Source organism: Martes martes, assembly GCF_963455335.1.
Source record: "Martes martes genome assembly, chromosome: 4".
Taxonomy (NCBI): domain Eukaryota; kingdom Metazoa; phylum Chordata; class Mammalia; order Carnivora; family Mustelidae; genus Martes; species Martes martes.
Genome location: NC_137891.1, coordinates 39,791,058 through 39,810,379, shown reverse-complemented (window position 1 = coordinate 39,810,379; position 19,322 = coordinate 39,791,058).

The following is a 19,322-nucleotide window of genomic DNA, read 5'->3' as shown; positions in this document are numbered from 1 at the left end:
CTTTTTCATCTTCCCCAACTGAAACTCCATCACCTTCAAACACTGACTCTATTCCCCCAGGGCCCTGCTCCTGACTGCTGCCGTTCCCCTCTGTCTCTATGAGTTTCACTGCTCTAAGTGCCTCATAGAAATGGAACCATATAACTTTTGTCCCTTTGGGTCTGGCATATTTCACTTAGCGCCATGTTTTCAAGGTCCATCCGTGTTGTAGATTGTGTCAGGATTTCCTTCCTTTTTAAGGCTGAACGATGTCGCATGTTTTGTTTATCCATTCATCTGTAGATGGACAGTGAGTTTGTTTCCATCTTTTGGCTATTGTGAATAATGCTGTTGTGAACACGGATGTACAAGTATCTACTTGAGTCCCTGCTCTCACTTCTTTGGGGTATATCCTCAGAATTAGACTTGCTAGCTCATGTAGAAACTCAATGTTTAATTTTCTGAGGAACCATCATCCTGTTTTCCACGCAGGCTACGCTATTTTACATTCCTTCCAGCAATGCGCAGGGTCTCAATTTCTCCATATCCTGACCAGCACTTGTTCTTTTTTTTTTTTTAAATAATTGCCGTCGGAAGAGTGTGAAATGGTATCTCATTGTGGCTTTAATTTGTATCTTTCTAATGCGTTGTTATGTTGAACATCTTTTAATGTGTTTATTGGCCATTTGTACATCTTCGGAGAAATGGAGAAATGACTGTTCAAGTTCTTTACCCATTTTATTATTATTATTTTTTAAAGATTTTATTTATTCATTTGACAGGCAGAGGGAGAGGGACAAGTGGACTCTGCACTGAGTTCAGGGCCCATGATGTGGGGCTCCAACTCAAAACCATGAGATCGTGACCTGAGCTGAAAACAAGAGTCAGACGTTTAACCCACTGAGCTACCCAGGCAGCCCTCTTTGCCCATTTTTTAATTGAGTTGTTTGTTTTGTTGTTGTTGAGTTACAGGACTTTTTTTTTAATATATATTCTGGATATTAATCTTTTATCAGAGAAATTACCTACAAGTATTTTCTTGTTCCATGGATTGTCTTTCACTCTGTTGGTAGCGTTCTTTGATACACAGAAGTTTCTCATTTTGATGAAGTCCAATTTGTATCTATTTTTTCCATTGTTGCCTGTGCCTTTGGCATCATACCGAAAAAAAAAATCTTTGTCAAATCCAATGTTGTGAAGCTTTTCCTATGTTTGTTTTTTCTTTAAAGATTTTTTATTTATTTGACAGAGAGGGATCACAAGTAGGCAGAGGGAGAGAGAGATGGGGAAGCAGGCTCCCCGCTGCGCAGAGAGCCTGATGCGGGGCTCGATCCCAGGACCCTGAGATCATGACCTGAGCTGAAGGCAGAGGCTTTAACCCACTGAGCCACCCGGGGGGCCCCCTATGTTTTCTTCTAAGAGTTTTATAGTTTTACTTTTATAGTTAGGTCCTTAATCCATTTTGAATTAATTTTGGTACATGGCGTAAGGTAAGGGTCCAACTTCATTCTTTAACATGCAGATATTCAGTTTTGAATTCTCCATTACAAATTAATTTTGACTTGGAGAAAAAATGACTGTATCCTTAATTTTATTTGTCCCTTCAGACTGGTACAAATTTCACCAGAATCTGTGGAATGGCACTTGGAAACTCCAGTCTAAGAGAGGGAAAATGATGGCCTGAACTAGACCTTTAGAGTGGCATTGGGTAGGAGAGGTAGGGCTCAATTTGAGGACTTTCTGACACAGAATCCACAGCATGTCCAGGCTGATGGGATATGGGATGTAGTAAAATGCGGGCAGAAGTCTATTTGAGTAATGGGACAAATCATATAGCCTTTAATAGTTGAACTTAGAGAAAATAAATCTTAAAAGCTGAAAGGTACATTAGAATTCCTCTTGAAGAGCAAAGAAATTTCTGTTTAGGAAACATCTCCAGTCATTCATGGGGAAGTAGGGGTGGAGAGAATAAACATAGGCCTTGATACGAAGAAGACAGGGCAAGGAAAGGCTGAACTCATTTGCAAAGAAAATGAGAGTGTTTTAGTTTAATGGGACAGGCACAGAGGGAGACAAGAGGGACCCAGGAAGATGAGGGAGAATAAAGAAATGCAAGAGAGATGGGGCCAGAGGAAGGAGTTGAGTATGGTGGTAGAAGTTGGTGACTAAGGGAAAAGAGAGCCAGGTTGGAGGGGCTGCGCAGAGACTTTGAAGAGCAGGTTAACATCTCATGTTGTTTCTTATTCCGCGTGGTCTGTAACCACTCCCACTATCCTCAACTTCCAGTAGCCATCGGCACAAACTGCCTGTGGTACTGGTTCCTTGGGAAGTAAGTCAAAGAAAAGGGGACTAGGTACCTTTACAGATCCAAGGTAGAGAAAAGGATGGTGAATGAGGTGCAAAACCACAGGTCTTTTCTTCCCCAACTATTAAACAAAATCTTGCACTTTGCAAGCCTGAACCAATCCCCACTATAATGGGAATGTGTAGCACTGATGAGCTTACATTTGGTCCCTCCTCATCTCTGAAACAATCACTGAGGCAAAGAGATGACATTATGCTGACTGATGACCCAGCCTACCCCTGGGTTTAAGGTCAAGGCCAGTGCTTCTGCCACACCAGTTGGGGAGTTGGAGTAACATCTCTTTGCTCTTGGCATTTGCTTCCCCTACCAACCTGCCAAATAGTTGTTGGTTTACTCCAGTTGGTTCATGGATGTGAGCTCCCGGTTTCTGACTCCAGCCCCACGGTCTCGGTGCATCCTAGGACACAGGTCTCTCCTCCTGCCTACGGCACTCAGCTGCCTCCCGAATCTCCCGTCACACAGTCTGCAATGCGGAGCGGTATCAGGGAGCCAGGACCCGTTATAAAAATTCTGTGAAAAATGCATCCAGGTGGCTTAAGGCACACTCCGTATGTAGCAAAAAAATCAGTCTGAATCGTTTTCAAATTTTGTTCTTAAAAATCTCTCTTACCTTATGCAAGGCTGAACTTCAGGATGATGACATGAGTTTTCCTTGAAGGAGCTCATGTGTAATGCTTCTAACATCTACCTCGTGTTTGTGCGAACAAACCCTACTCTTCAGGTTCTTTTCTTCGTTTTACACATCTGTTTTATAGATCCAGACATGTCTAGATGCTGGAAGAGGCTCTCATTAGTTCTTGCTTTTCCTTTGTGATTAATGAGCTCCTGGCGTGTGGGACAATTCTTGAAGGCCCAGCCTATGAGCCCCACTCCTGACCATCTATGAAACTTGGGAAACACAGCAAAAGAGAGAAGAGACAACAGTAGCCCCCACGAGCACTCAAAAAAGAAAGAAAGAAAGAAGCAAGAGACCAGGATGATAGTGAAGATTGGAAGTTATTTGTCAAAATGCTCAGAGAACAAAAGGAAATCATTCAGTGAGAAATGTGCCTGGGCCACCAGCCTTTGAGGACAGGAAGGCTTCTGCTACATACAAAAGCCTTTGTTTCATCTGTGCATCTATGAACACCCTCAAACTTACCCTCCCCTGATGAGGAAATCATCTCACACATTCCGCGTTGTGACCTGCTTTTCTCACTTAAAAATAGGTAAAGATGTTGCTTCATATCAATACATACATAGTTCATATCCCTTTTAATGACTGAATAGTTTTCATTCATATGGATTTAAATTCTCTAACTCCCTCTGGGTTGGAAATTTGTCTTTTTGCATTTTTTAATCATTATAAACAATATTACAGTAAAGTCTTTGCTTGTAAAACTCAGGATACAGCCATGATGATTATTTTAGGATAAATTCCTGCAAGTAGAATGGCTGGAACAAAGGGCATGTATGTTTTTAAAGAAGTTGAATGGTACTGCAAATTCCCTTTATAAAGGTTGTCCCAGTTATACTCCTGGGTCCTGCCAGCAGCGCACATGCATCCCCATTTTCTTACATTCTTAATAAAGTGTGCCTCACAAGATGTTAACTTAGGAGAACACTCTCCCCACTAATTAGGCAGGTTTGAAGGGAAGCGCACATCAACACTTTATTATCGATGTTCTTCCCCATTCAGCTCTCCACACCCCCTTGGCTCTCTCTCCTTGCTTTCTCCTTGGCCTTATTTGGGTACCCGTCTCTCTCTTGCATGAGGCTTAGCTCATGTGAGGGTGAGGAACATGTCTGATTCGATTTATAGTCCAGAACCCCGAGGGCCTAGCCCAGAGTTTTGTTTGTGATCGAATTGTTCAATATTGGTTCAAGGAAATAAACAGAATTCAATGTATAATTTAGATCCAACGTAACTCAAGAGATAGAAAGTTACACAGTGTAAGGGGGAAAAACCCAATAGCATTCTGTAAATTATAAAAAGAATGAAAAGGGTAGTTTTATTTCGAAGTCCAAATGTTGCTTAGCAAGAATCCTTCCCCTTGGGCTTCTAAGAAAATCCTTGCCAACGTTGCCCATGGCCCACATACTCATTCAGTTCTTAATTTACTTCTTCAGACCCTCGTGAGCAGTCCACTGAGCTTATCAGTAACGTAGAACTCATCACTGCGAGAGTGGGTTTTACATAGGAGCTGGGGTGTGGAAACCTGCCTATTGATGTAACCACAGTTATCAACCGTTCAAGATGGGCTCATGGGCTACAGAAATAAATTATACCTAGTCTGTGACCTGTAATAGCTTATAATCCCATGGAGAAGAGAGACTGTAGACAACTTACTTCCCCACTGTGGGATTAGTGCTGTCCGTGTACCAGCATGGTGCCTGCAGAAGGCGCCATGGTGTGTGTGGGGGGGGGGGCGGGGGAAGCATCAGCTTCAGAATCAGGCAGCCCTGCATCTGAATTTATGATTGTCTGCTTTCTAGCTCTGTGACCCTGGGCAAGCTGCTTCAAGCTTCTGTTTTCTTATGCCAGGCTTCCTGTGCAGGTTGATGAAATAATGTGTGTGAAGGGCCCTCGAAACCCGTAGATGGTAAATGATTGCTGTTAGCAGGAAGGTCAGGAAAGGATTCACAGAAGAGGAGGTGCCGAGACTGAACCAGGAAAGCAGATGGGACATTATTGGGCACAAGTCATGGAGAAAGGCATTCAGTCAAAGGAGACATTATGTGCAAAGTGGGGGTGTGGAAACCACTGGTCTGTTTGGAGAGTTATCATAGATTCATGGTATTGTATCATAAAATAAGAAACAAGAAAGGGCAAGAAATGAGCAGCAAGATGTAGACAAAAGACAGATCGGGGTGGGGGTGCTTTGTATGTCACAGTGATAATGTGGATGTTTCCTTCTACCACTGTGTTGTCCCATACAGTAGCCACTAGCCACATGTGGCTATTTAAGTTTAAAGGAGCTAAAATCAAATAAAATTTAAAATTCAGTTCCTCAGTCACACAAGCCACATTTCAATAACCACATTTCATTAGCCAGTCTCAATAGTCACATGAGACTAGTGGCTACCATACTGGACAGTCCAGGTAGAGAACATTTCCATCATTGTGGAAAGTTCGATTGGAGAGCACTGCTCTAGAATCTTGCTATTCAAAGTGGCCAGCCAACTAGAAACATTGGCCTCCTGTGGAACTTCTTAGAAATGCAGAGTCTCAGGCTCCACCCCAGATCTAGTGAATTAGAATCTTCACTTTAACAAGTTCTACACTCTCCTTCCCCACCCCATCTTCAGGGATTAATATGTACATGGAAGTTTGAGGCACATTGCTCTCTGGAATGGGGAGCCACTGAACAGTTTAAGCAGAAGCAACCTGGTCAAACTCTCATCTTCCTCTTTATTCTTTCAACTTTTTTTTTTTCTAAGTAGGTTCCACGCCCAGCATGGAGTGCAACACGGGTCTTGAACTCACGACCCTGAAATCATGAGTTCAAGCCCCGAGCTGAGACCAAGAGTCAGACTCTTAACTGATGGAGGCTACCCAAGCACGCCTTTCTTTATTCTTTCTATTCAATATCTCCTCATTCTGCCCCCCAACCCCAACAACCACCAAACTACTCTCTATCTCTGTGAGTAGAATAGAATTTTCTCTCTGTGCCTGTCTTACTTCACTTATGAGCATAATGTCCTCTGGGCTCATCCATGTCGTTGCAAATGACAGGACTCCCTTCTTTTTTGAAGGCTAAATAACATATACATCACATTTTCTTTATCTATTCATCCATTGAGGGACACTTGGGTTGTTTTCATATAGTGACTATTATGAATAATGCTGCAGTAAACATGGGAGTGCAGGTACCTCTTGGAAATACTGACTTTGTTTCCTTTGGATAAATACCCAGAAGTGGGATTGCTGGATAACAGGATAGTTCTTTTTTTCATTTTTCAAGGAACCTCCCTACTATTTTCCATAATGGTTATATCAATTTACATTTCCTCCCACAGTGCACAAAGGTTCTCTTTTCTCTACATCCTTGCCAAGATTTACCTTTTGATAACAGCAACTCTAACAGGTGTGAGGTGTATCTCATTGTGGTTTTGATTTGCATTTCCCTGATGATCTGTGATGCTGACCATTTTTCATATACTTCTTTATCTATTGGCCATTCGTATGTCTTCTTTTGAGAAATGTCTGTTTCGGTCCTTTCCCCATTTTTTTAACTGGGCTGTTTGGTTTTTGTTATTGAGTTGAGGTCCTTACATATTTTTTAAGTGAGACCCTTATCAGATTTGCAGGTATTTCTCTCATTCCATAGGTTGTTACTTCACTCTGTTGATGGTTTCCTTTGCTATGCAGACGCTTTTTAGTTTAACACAATCCCACTTGTCTATTTTTGGGTTTGTTCCCTGTGCTTTTGGGGTCATATCCAAAAAATCATTGCTGAGCCCAAGATCAAGAAGATTTTTTCCCTGTTTTCTTCTAGGAGTTTTACCTTTTCAGGTCTTACATTTAAGTCTTTAGTCCGCTTTGAGTTGACTTTGTGTATGGAGTGAGGTAAGGGTCCAATTCCATTCTTCTGCATGTAGATATCATTTCCTCAGGATCATTTATTAAAGAAACTGTCCTTTTCTCTTTGTGTGTTCTTGGCATCCTTGTTGAAGATCATTTGACCATTTATCCATGGTTTTGTTTCTGGGTTCTCTCTTCTGTTCCATTGGTCTCTATCTGTGTTTTTATGCCAGTAACCACATTGTTTTGATTACTTTGTTTCCGTAATATAGTTTGAAATCAGGAAGTGTGGTGTCTCCAGCTTTGTCCTTCTTTCACAACACTGCTTTGGCTATGTAAGGTCTTCTTTGATTCACTATGAATTTTAGGATTTTCTTTTCTATTTCTGTGAAAAATGTTACAGAATTTAATAGGGATTGCATTAAATGTTTAGATCCCTTAAGTAGTATGGACATTTTAATAATACTAATTCTTCCAATTCATGAACACAGGATATCTTTCCATTTATTTGTGTCTTCTTCAAATTCCTTCATCGTGCTTTCAAAACCTGCATTTTTTTTTATTTTTAATTATTTTTATTAGTTTCAGCCTTAGAATTTAGTGATTCATCAGTTGCATATAACACCCAGCACTCATTACATCAAGTGTCCTCCTTAATGCCCATCGCCCGGTTACCCCTTCCCCCCACCCACCTGTCATCCAGCAACCTTCACTTTGTTTCCCAGAGTTCATCATCCCTTATGGTTTGCCTCCCTGTCAATTTTCATGTTATTTTATTTTTCCTTCCCCTCCCCTATGTTCATCTGTTTTGTTTCTTAAATTGAACATATGAGTGAAATCATATGGTATTTGTCTTTCTCTGACTGACTTATTTCACTTAGCATAATTCCATCCACATCATTGTAAATAGCAAGAGTTCATGCTTGTTGATGGCTGAGTAATAGTCCATTGTGTGTGTGTGTGTGTGTGTGTGTGTGTGTATATTACATCTTCTTTATCCATTCATCTGTTGATGGACATCTGAGCTCTTTCCATAGTTTGGTTATTGTGGACATTGCTGCTATAAACATTGGGGTACAGGTGCCCCTTTGAATCACATTTATCCTTTGGATAAATACCTAGTAGTGCCATTGCTGGGTCATAGGGTAAGCTCTATTGTTAACTCTTTAAGGACCCTCCATACTGTTTTCCAGAGTACCTGTTCCAGTTTGCATTCCTATCAACAGTGCAAGAGGGTTCCCCCTTCTCTGCATCCTGACCAACATCTGTTGTTTCCTGAGTTGTTCATTTTAGCCATTCTGCCCAATGGGAGGTGGCATCCCATTGTGGTCAAAACCTGCATCTTAGAAGTTTATTCTAGTAGAAGGATAAATAAAAGGAGAGCAAGACCAGAGGAAGAACGTCCAGTCAGGAGACACTAGCAATTGGGCTGCTGTTGCCACTTTTGAGCAAATTAGAATAAGCCATGTCCTCTTTGTTGAAACAACTGAAACAGACTTGCTGAGCAGAGCGCAGGCTGACTTTACGCCTTGCTTTGGCCCAGCACCCTCTGCTGTGACTACCATGCCTGAGAGCACAAGGAAGCATGGTGGCAACTGTCCAGGTGCACGATGGGGAAAGCCTGAACTACACAGCTTGAGGATGTCAATGAGCAGTAACAGGGCACGACTGTATGGGGCGTTGTTTTGTAAAGTGCCATGTGCTGTGGGAGAACAGGGCAACAGCAGGCCTGAGAAAGTAAGGCTCTATCCTGCAAGAACCACCGAGGAGGGCTGGCCTTTTCACAGTGTGCTGTTGGGCAGCCCTGTTCCATAGCATCCCTGTTCCATTTCACCTCAGGAAAGTGATTACACTAATTGCCTTAAACCAGGGCTGTATTTCATGTGTATAATGTCCATAATTTGGGGTTTGGATATAATTGCAGTAAATTATACTAATCACAGGAAAACTTCATTAAACTAATATAGGTTTATTCAAAAGAGTGGGGTTTTAAGCAATCAGTAGTCCCTAGTTGAAATGGTGCCTTCTTGTTTTATAATAAAAGATATTGAATACTCTGTTAATTCAAAGTCCCTTTTTTTTTCCCCCCCAAATCATGGGAGTTTCAGAGAATGTTCACCCATTTGGAGTATAGTCACCTTTTAAACCATGAGACATGATGTTAAAAAAAATTAAAAACAAAAAAACCAAAATTACGTAGAAGCAACCGTAAGTGGAAAAAGTCTTTAAAACTCAGTTCTTACTATTCCAAATTCTTCTGGATTCCTCAGACAGACAAATTTTGATTTATGCACTTCCAATGGCCTTAGATATTGAGTTGGGGCAGAGAAAATGTCTACCATTTGCTACACACACACACACACACACACACAGAGGCACATAAACACACACATATATAAACACACAGATGCTCACCTCCCATATTGGCCAGAGCTCCAGCAGGAATCTGATGGCATACTCATTCATGGTAATTGAGGATTGCTTAATAAAAAGGGTCATGTATTCCTGAAACCCTCTGAGGGTAGCTACAGGAGAAGACTGACCAGAGGGGCGTTTGGCCTTTGGTAGAAGGATACAACCAATTGACAATGACCTGCCAGGAAGGGAGTTACATATGGACAGAGAGAGCTATATCCCAACCTCACACTCTGTCTTCCCTCTCTTCTTCCTCTGGCACCTTCCACTCACCAAACCCAGTATAGGCTGCCAAATGGTAAAGAAATCCATCGCTGCAGTTCCTTCAGAGGAAGCTCCCAAAACACAAAGCAAGGTGGAGAAAAGTGAACAGTGAGAGGACTGTATCCAGTACTCATTCACAGACACATGCATTAGACACAAACATAGCTTACATTTCCATAACATCCTACAGATAGCAAGTACTTTCAAATATTTCTTAATTTTTAAAAGATTTTTTTTTTAAATTTTTTGAGAGAAAGAGACAGAGAGAGAGAGAGAGATTGAACACAAGCCGGGGAAGGAGCAGAGGCAGAAGTAGACTCCCCACTGAGCAGAGAGACAGATGTGGGGCTCAATCCCGGGACTCTAGGATCATGACCTGAGCTGAAGGCAGATGCTTCACAGACTGAGCCACCCAGGCACCCTCAAATATTTCTTTAAATATGCACCTGACTCATGGCAGGTGACTCCATATATATTTACTGAATAAATCAATGAAATACATTTTTTGCAACTGAACTAATTTTTTCTTATTTATAATAATTAGGCTTTATACATAAATTTTTATTAGGGAAAAATGCACATAACATATAATTTATCATTTTAGCCATTTCAAAGTGTACAATTCAGTGGCATTAAGCATTTCATGATGTTGTACGATCACCATTATCATCTAGTCCCAGAACTCTTCCATTATCTCAAATGGATACCCCATAACACAAATTTATTTTTTAAATGACAGAATTGTTTCACATGCAAACATTTGTGAAAAGCTAATGGTATATGCGATCTACTAAATGGTGTGACAATTCTCCCAGCAGTCAAGGATAAAAAGCCCAAAACTTCAAGATGATCTTGTCCATAGAAGCATATTGAATGCACAGAGTATTTACGTAGAGTTACACAGAATTAGCATACACACAGCAGTTACTTCAAATACAGAACCTGGATATGTGAGGAAGTAACTTCCTGTTGATTACCCTGATTGATCGAATTGGCCAGAAAGTCGATCCATTTTTCACTTCAGTTTGGCTATAGAGACGCTAATGCCTTGATGGCGCATCCTTCTTTCCTCTCCAGTGATTTTCAGGTCCTGGACTTTGCTGATGAGCCCAAAAGAAATTCCCGAAGAGTCTGGAGCAAACATAATTTCAGTCTCAGGCGGCCTGTTGATGGCAGATGGGATGGCTTGTCCTGGTTCTGCTATTTATTAGTTGTATGGATGTAGGCTGCTGGTGATCTGGCCTCCCTTATCTATTAAAAAATATATATATATGGCCCTGAACTTTGATCCCAAAAGCCCCCGACAGCTCTAACATCCCTTGTTACTCTAGGCTCTGCCTGAAAACCTCCAAAGATTTCACTGGAAAACAGCCTCAGTCTAAGCACATCAAATATCTAAACACACTATTCACCCTTCTGATGAAACGGCCAGGATGGAATTTGACCCTTTCAGCAAATCATGGATATGAAAGCCAACGTTCTGTGCACCAAGAGTCAGGTGGGGACAGGTGTAGCACGTAGAGAAATGAGTAAGCCAAATTCATTGACTAAGAGAGGTCTGAATGGGTATTTTAATGATACAGAGAAGCTAGCTCTGACCTTTTATCAGAAGCACAGTTTTCCCAGTGGACCTGGCCAGACTAGCACTGATCCATCCCCCACCTGGTCTCCTTGGTAACCAAGGGCCTAGATCTGTGAGTATTTGCAGGATATCTGGCCCACTTTAAAGTGCAGACCACCCCTCTCCAGAGATCAAGCCCATAGCCTTGGCCTTTGAAGACCACAAGCTAATTAAGGAATTGGCAGCCACAGGTGGGAGATGTGGGGCGCCCAGTACTGCTGGTGAGTCCAGTTAGCAGAGGGGTGGAGGACATGGGCTCTGCAACCAGACTGGTTGGGGCTAAATACCGACATGTCTCACCACATGGTGGAAACTTGCCCAAGTTTTAATTTGCCTTTCTGGGCCTCAGTTTCCTCATTTGTAAGATGAGTCTAGTAAAAGTAACTTCTTCCTGTAGTTGTTGAAAGGATTAAAGACATTTAAATACTAAAAGTGCCTAGGGACACATACAGTAAGAGCTCAACTCAAGTCGGCCAGCAATAGTAATAATGCAATGATTATATAACATCAATTAAGAAAAAGAGATTTTCAAGATGATCATATGCAGCATTGGTTTGGGGAGACTCATAGCAAAGATGGCAGGACTTCAAAACTGCAGCTGGAAAACCCTTTGCCATGTTCCTAACAACTATGCAAGCTCAGACAAGCAGGGGCGGATTTGAACAGCAGCGAAAAACTGAGCAGGTCAACATCAGTGGCTTTGGCATCAGGGAGATCTGAGTCGGGATCCTAGCTCTGTAGACTACTACCTGTGTGCACTTGAGTAGCTCAATCTAAGCTTTGCTTTCCTTAAATTACAGTGGGGAGAGTAGCAGAACTACCCTATCGAGTTGTGCTAACGATTAAGGGACAATGCGTGAAGAGTGCTCAGCACACTTCCTGGAATGAAGCCGGTGGTCAGCAAACATGATATTATTATGAGGTGCAATTGTACCCTCTTAGGCCCCAATTTCTTTCCATATCCCTCAGTTTATATCTTGATTCATTCATTTCACCTGGCAAACATTTGCCAGCGCTGGCTTTGTGTCTGTTACTAAATGGACACAGGAATTCGAAAAGAATTACAAGATGAAGTTCATGTTGCCAGTCTAGGCTGGAGGTGATTCGTAGACCCACCAAGTCACAGGAGACCCACCCTGGAGGCCTCCTGGACCAGGTGTGAGACTGTAGAGAGGCGGGCAGTGGGGGCAGGGTTGGGGTGGGCAGGGAGGCTGTTCAGGGCTAAAAGGGGAATCTGGAAGGCAGCCCTATTGGCTGAGGAGGGGCAGCCGGGTCTAGCAGAGAGGAGCACAGGCTCTAGTCTCAGACGGCGGACGCTCTCAGTCCCAGATCTGCCTCCATGAGCTCATGGGACCTTGCCCAAGTCACTCCATCCCTCTATGCCTAGTTTCCTTAGCTGGGAAATGGTGAAATGATAATACTCACAGAATTAAATGAGTTAAAAACCTATGAAGCCCTGAAGAGCACCCACCTTGTAGTAAAAGTGACTGTTAGACCATGGGAAGAGAGAGAGATTTTTTTTTTTTTTTCCAACAGATAAGATATCAAGACCTTTGCTTTTTGGTTTGTTTGGGTTTGCTTTTTAACTAGATACGCTCATGTAAGGCTGCCACTGGGCCCCTCAAGTCTTGAAAGATGGCTCCTTAGTCTATCCCCAGGAAGAACCCAGTCTTACTCACAGCTTATCAAAAACACGTGTGGCTGCCAAAGGCTGGTGTGAATATTCACCTTTCCTCTGGGACAGTTTTCAGCAAGGGCTGCCTCAGTACCACGTGGCCACCCAGAAGCCCCTTCTCCTCACCAACCACCCGCCCACCGTCTCCACGCTCATCTCCTGGGGTCCCAGCCCCATCGTCTCCTCGCCCCTGGAGCGGAGCTAGCGAAGGCCGTCTCTCAGGGCTCCCGCCGTTCCTTGACTGGGGTCCTGTTTGCCTGTGCTGATGTGACACCCACCACATAAGGCAGCCTCTTTCCATTTAAAACCAATCACCTCCCATAGAATAATTTGTATTTTATCCTAAGAAACCTCCTCCCCACTAAGGGAGAGCAGGGAGGGACAGTGGAGGTGGACACCGTGTTGAACATATAGAAAATATATTAAGGAATCTCCTACTCCATTTCTCACTCTCAAGTCTGGCATAAAGAACATTCCATAGCTTTCTTTATAAGGTCACCCAATGCCAAGGCTCGGCACAGTGTGTCACTGCGACGCTCGTTGCTGGATGCATTTGGCTTCGCCGGCCATATGGCCGTGCAGAAGAGCTCCTTTGTAGTTTGATGGTCTGGAAACAAGTAAGGCTGTCTTCATATTCTGTGCTGCTGGCTCATTTCTGTCTGGGAAGAGCTGATGCTGCTAGGGCTTACCTTGCCCTTGACACTCCTGAAGGAGCATTAGGAAAAGATCCTTTTCATTTCTCAGGCACAAATATCTCCACTTGTAAGGCAGATGGGTAAGGAGCAGTAGTTCAGAAGCACTTAACAATCAGCAAGCAGCATTTCTTGAACAACAAATATAAACACTCAGTGGCTCAGTCTAGTGGGGGCAAGAGAGGAAGAAAATGTCAATCACTGGGAAAATGGAAAAAGACAGAGTGGAGGGGTACCTGGGAGGCCAGAGGAGATAAAAGAACCAGAAATAGTTTCTAAAAGCAAGCTGAGTTGTAAAAGAGAAGCATAACTTACAGAGCGTGTACTAAAGCCGGGTCCTCTCCTGGATAGCCTACTTATGTTTTTTCCAAGTAATTCTCTTATCAAAGTCACAAAGCTATTACTTATTGGAGCTGGAATTTGAATCTAGGTCAGCTTGAACCCAAAACCATCCCACTCCATCCCACTGCTGAGGAAGCAGGCAGGCCTGGGCGGCTGGCTGAAGTCTGGGATCCCACGCCAAGGAAATCACCTTGCCAAGGTGTGGAGATCCACCACAGACTTGACGTCCAACAGAAGGGCAAGTGTGGAAATCCCTTCCCACGTCTGAGGCAGGCCCACAGCATGGTTTGTTGCGGAACCCTGAAGTGGCCTTAAAATCCTTTTCACTCCAGCACTCCAGGACCAGCATGAATCACTGTGAAACCTATTTGCCACATAGAAGAAAAGAACAGATCTGGAAGAGCCACAGGGGTTTCTAAAAGGATCTCTCAGAGCCAGAGTTTCAGGAAGCATGATTTGAATTTTCTCAAATCCTCAGTCAGAGAACTTAGGGGAGGAAGTAATGAACCTGAAAATCTTACCACTGAAAAGCTGAAGCTAATGCTTCCCTGGGGGATAAGACCTGAGTTCAGGTCAGGGTGGCGTGGGGCGGAGGGTATGGTCTTGTGCTGATATCTTACCGTTCATTGCTGGTAAACACTTGTTGACCACTCCAAATTCAAACTCCAGAACGATAACTGAAAGCTGAGTAAGAAGCACCCCAAATTGGGCCTTGGCAGCGAAAACTGAACAGCCGAACAAATTCACACCAGCTGCTTGCTTTTTTTTTCTTTAATTAAAGCTCTCTGTAGTTAAGGAAAATGGCAGAGGCTGCCCAACTTGGGCTGGAGCATTAACGTGAGGCTGAACTAACCTGGAACATCACTGCGACCCAGCCAGAACTTTGATTAAAAACCTGCAGCGTTTCCTGCCTCAACGGTTTTTGAGCACTTGGCCGATGTCTGACACCCAGTTGGGATTAATCTCCGCATCCTATTAAGAGGAACAACTATTTCTCAGGTAGTTGGGTTCTTTACATGGCTGCAATATCTTTGTAATATCTTTCCAGGGGCTCCTGTGAGCTTAAATATATGACATTCAAAAAATAATATGTAAATGAATTTCCATCCATTTCATCGAGGGAGTCGTTTTCTCCATTTGTAATCTTTTTTTCCCATGATTTTATTCTTCTTGCAGGAAACAGAAGTAGAGGTGCATTCAGGCCATGTGTGTAATTTGGGGATCAGCTTTCTGTAATGAAAGTGGAAGCAAATCCCAGATAAGAGCTCCAACTGTTTCAGAAGAACATTGCAAAGCCCAGTGGTCCTGACCAAGTTGTCACACACAGAGCAGAACTATCGATGAGAGCCGTACAACATCTGTTGCCCAGGTAACCATCAATCCAGGAAGCCAGCTCTGAGTCATAAGTGGCGTGGGGAGGTCTGCTAGCGTAGAGGGCAGTGCAAACTCTTCTCATCCATTCCTCACCTACGATTACGGCCTGAGGCTGCCATACAACGTACATAGAAACCTCCTGTCAGACCCCTACAGACCAAAAAGACCTCTCTTTTCCTAGCCTTGTTCAAAGATTCTTGGACCTCCATCAGTCTTATCACAAAACCTCCCCAGACTCTTATCAGTGCTTAGCACATCACCAGTGCTAAGCAAACACTGCTCAAAAAGCCAGCCTGCTGAGTGGGGCTACATTGTTCACCCACTGGCATCTGGCCCCCAGCCCGCATCTTGAGCTGCACTGAACTAAAGCACCTACTTCTTAGGACCTCTGTGGCAGCCCACCAGGGCTCACACACTTACCATGATTTTTACCTGGGACCGTGGTGTGGGAGAACCAACCATATGGGCCTCCTTTTGTGTGTTCCATCACATCCAAAATGCTGCATACAAATTCAGAGAGAAAAATGAATAAATATGCCTTTGCCAAGTAACTAGGTCTGGCTTTCTAAAAACATTCTTAGGTATATTCCCCAAAGAATTGAGAATAAGTCTTCAAACAAAAACCTGTACACAAATGTTCATGGAAGCACCATTTCCCATAGCCGAAAGATAAAAACAACCCAAATGTCCATCAATGAATGAATGGGTTAACAAAGCATGGGATAGCCATACACTGGAATGTTATTCCATACTATGACACGGATGAACTTTGAAGGCATTATACTAAGTGAAAAGCCAGACATAAAAGGACACATATTGCACAATTCCATGTATCTGAACTATCCAGAAAGGTCAGTATATAGAGACAGAAAGCAGATTAGTGGTTGCCCAGGCTGGGGGAAGGAGAGGGGGTGAGGAGTGCTGCTTACTGAGAACAGGGTTTCCTTTGGGGTGATGAAATGTTCTGGAATGACATAGAGGTGATAGATGCCTAACATTGTGAATGTACTTAATGCCACCGAATTGCACACTTTAAAAATGGCCAATTCTACATTATGTGAATTTTACTCAATTAGAAAAAGAAGGCTAGTACAAGGAAATGTATAAAAAAGAAAAGCAGGAAAGGTTATCACTTATAGTTGCACCACCCCAAATATTTTGTTCCAGCTTATATTCCATAGTAATAATTCATATCTCATATATAATTTCTATTTTATTTTCAAATTCATGTTATTTCCAAAGTATATTACTGATAGTCTACATGTCTCATGAGCTTAAAGTACTGGGTAAATTTCCTTGATACATATTTCTAAGTTCCTTCATGATATTATACCAATTGATACTGATACCTATAATATACGAAACTACCTACTTCCATGCATCCTAGCTAGCACTGACTGGCATTGATTAGTCTCCCAAAAAAGAAAAAAAAAAAAAGAGACTAATACACGGTTGTCTAATACTTTTTCATTCAATGAATAGTAAGATTGTCACCTTACAACTTTTTTTCTGTCTTGAAATAATAAACACATGTTTAGTAGACACTTCCATATGCTTTGTCTTCATTAGAGTAGGGAGTAGCTAGTCATTGTTTGGGGCGGAGGTGGAAAATCCAATGGTAATGCTTTCAAAGACTAGACTAGACGAGATACAGTTGTCCCTGAAGGAGGAACTAGAGAACTAGAGAGTTGCTGAGACCCAGTTACCAGGAATGCAATACCGAGCAGAGAGAGTATATTTGAAATATAAGAACATAAGAGATAAAATTTTTAAATTCTGACAAAAATCAAGTAGGTTGTATTGGTGAGGGATTTGACTTCACACATCAGTGGGAGGTGGTTAAGTACTCTATAAGGCTCCTGTCTTCCTAGTTGATGTTGGAATAGGTGCTAGTCTAGCCCCCATGGCCAGCAGAGAAGGTCACAGAAATAACAGACCAGCACTGGTATCTATCCTAAGATGCAGGCTCTTCGAGCTCACGCTCGGATGAGCACCGAGCTCATTCCTCGTTGTACCTCAAGGTGTGGAGAGGGGTAGAGTGAAAACAGGAGATGGGGCTGTGGAGGCCACTCAGTCTTTCTTCTCCAGGAACTAATAGAGATTGAATTTTAAATCTAAAACTTATAAATAATAGCACTGTACATTTTAAAAAATTTTAATCTGTACTATTCTTGCATTGAGATGCTACTCACACGGAAACGTGGCAGAAGTCCATCAACGTCGGGGTGCCTGGGTAGCTCAGCTGGTTAAGCATCAGACTCTTGATTTCTGCTCAGGTTATGATCTCAGGATTGTGAGATTGAGCCCCACATCAACCTCTGTGCTGGGTGTGGAGACTGCTTAGGATTTTTGCTCTCCCTCTGCCCTTCCCTCTCACACACATGTGCACACATGCGTGCACGCTCTCTCTTTAAAAAAAAAAAAAAGGCCACCAATGTCACACTAAAAAAGCAGAAACATGGCTTGTTAATGAGTTACTGGGGACAAGACATAGGACCACCGTATCACTGACTGGCTTGAAGCCCTCATCCACAACCTTTCTGCTTCTCAACTTTGTCCCCCTGCTAAGCATCCTTTTTTTTAGGAATGCAAAAAGAACAATTTTTTTAGGAATGCTGAAAACAACAACAACAATGATGACGACACAGAGAAACCTTAGGGTAACAATGAACGTTGTCCAAGATTAGTCTTGCCTCTGTTTTCTAGTAAATCCAGGTGAGACTCTCACAAATTAACAAAGAAGACCAAGGGCGGTAGTCTGTCAAGATGCAGGCCACCCCCCCCCCCACCGCCATCCTTCCAATTTTAGACTAAAAATAACAGTCTAAAGGGGTTCAGCTTCAGTGCGCAGACAGAGAAACTGTGAATGAACTGTGACGAAATTTGTTGAACTAATGAATGCATGACAGATGGGCTTCACTTATGGCGAGAAGAAACTGTGTCCTCAGTGGTGATTTTTCAGTCCTTCAATGTCTAGTCGTGATGCAAGACAGTGGTTTTCATACTCAACCATTCAGAGCCTAATGTCCTAGAGGCCACTCCTGCCCTTCAACCAGGGCAACTCTGTTCATATCTGTTTATATATTCGAGTTTTATTAAGAGGTTGCTTGAAAACAGTCTTAATTTTAAAGCTTGCTGGTCATTCCACTGGTATAGAAGAAAAAACTAAGATACACATTCTACAATCAATTGGTTTGAGTCCTGATTTTAACTTCTACGAGTTCTGTTATCTTAGGTTAGCTACTTATTATTTTGCTTCTCAGACTCTGTACCTGAAAAATTAGAATAATATATGGTTCTTCACCAAGGGCTACGGGGATCAATAATGTGTGAAAAGACATTTTGTAAACGGTGTCACCATATAAATGGTAAGAATTATCATCCAGTCTCTGATGGCAGGATTGTCAGGTGAGAAATGAAGCTAGTTTCACTGCTGCCACAACAGATGGTAAAACAGGACAGTAAATGACTGAGTTAACCTTAGCACATTTTTTCCATTGGGAAGGCTAATATTTCAGAAACTAGCCAATGAAACAATAATGAGAGAAAAGATTGAAAATAAAACGAACAGAAACTCAGGGATCTGTGGGACCGTACCCAAATGTCTGATGGTTTTGTCATCAGAGTCTTAGAAAGGAAGGAGAATTATATATAAATTTTTAAAAATTGCTTTTTATCTTTTTTTAAATTTAAATTCAATTAGCCAACACATAATACATCGAAAGATATATACATTTTAAGTATATATACATTTGAAGACATAGTGGCTGAAAATTTCCCAAATTTGATTAAAAACATAAATTTAGAGATTCGAGAAGCCCCAAACAGGAGAAAACTCCAGGAAATACATATCACAGTCAAGCTGCAGAACACTGAAAGTAGGGAAGAAAATATTGAAAGAAGCCATAGAAAGATGATTCTTTACTTGTGGAGGAACAATTTGAATGACTATATGTTTTTCTCCAGAAACTGTAGAGGCCTGGAGGAAGCCATACAACACATTTAAGGTGCTTAAAGAAAAGAACTGTCGACTTAGAATTCTGTATATGGTGAAAATACCCTTCAGGAATGAATGCAAAATAGACATGCAA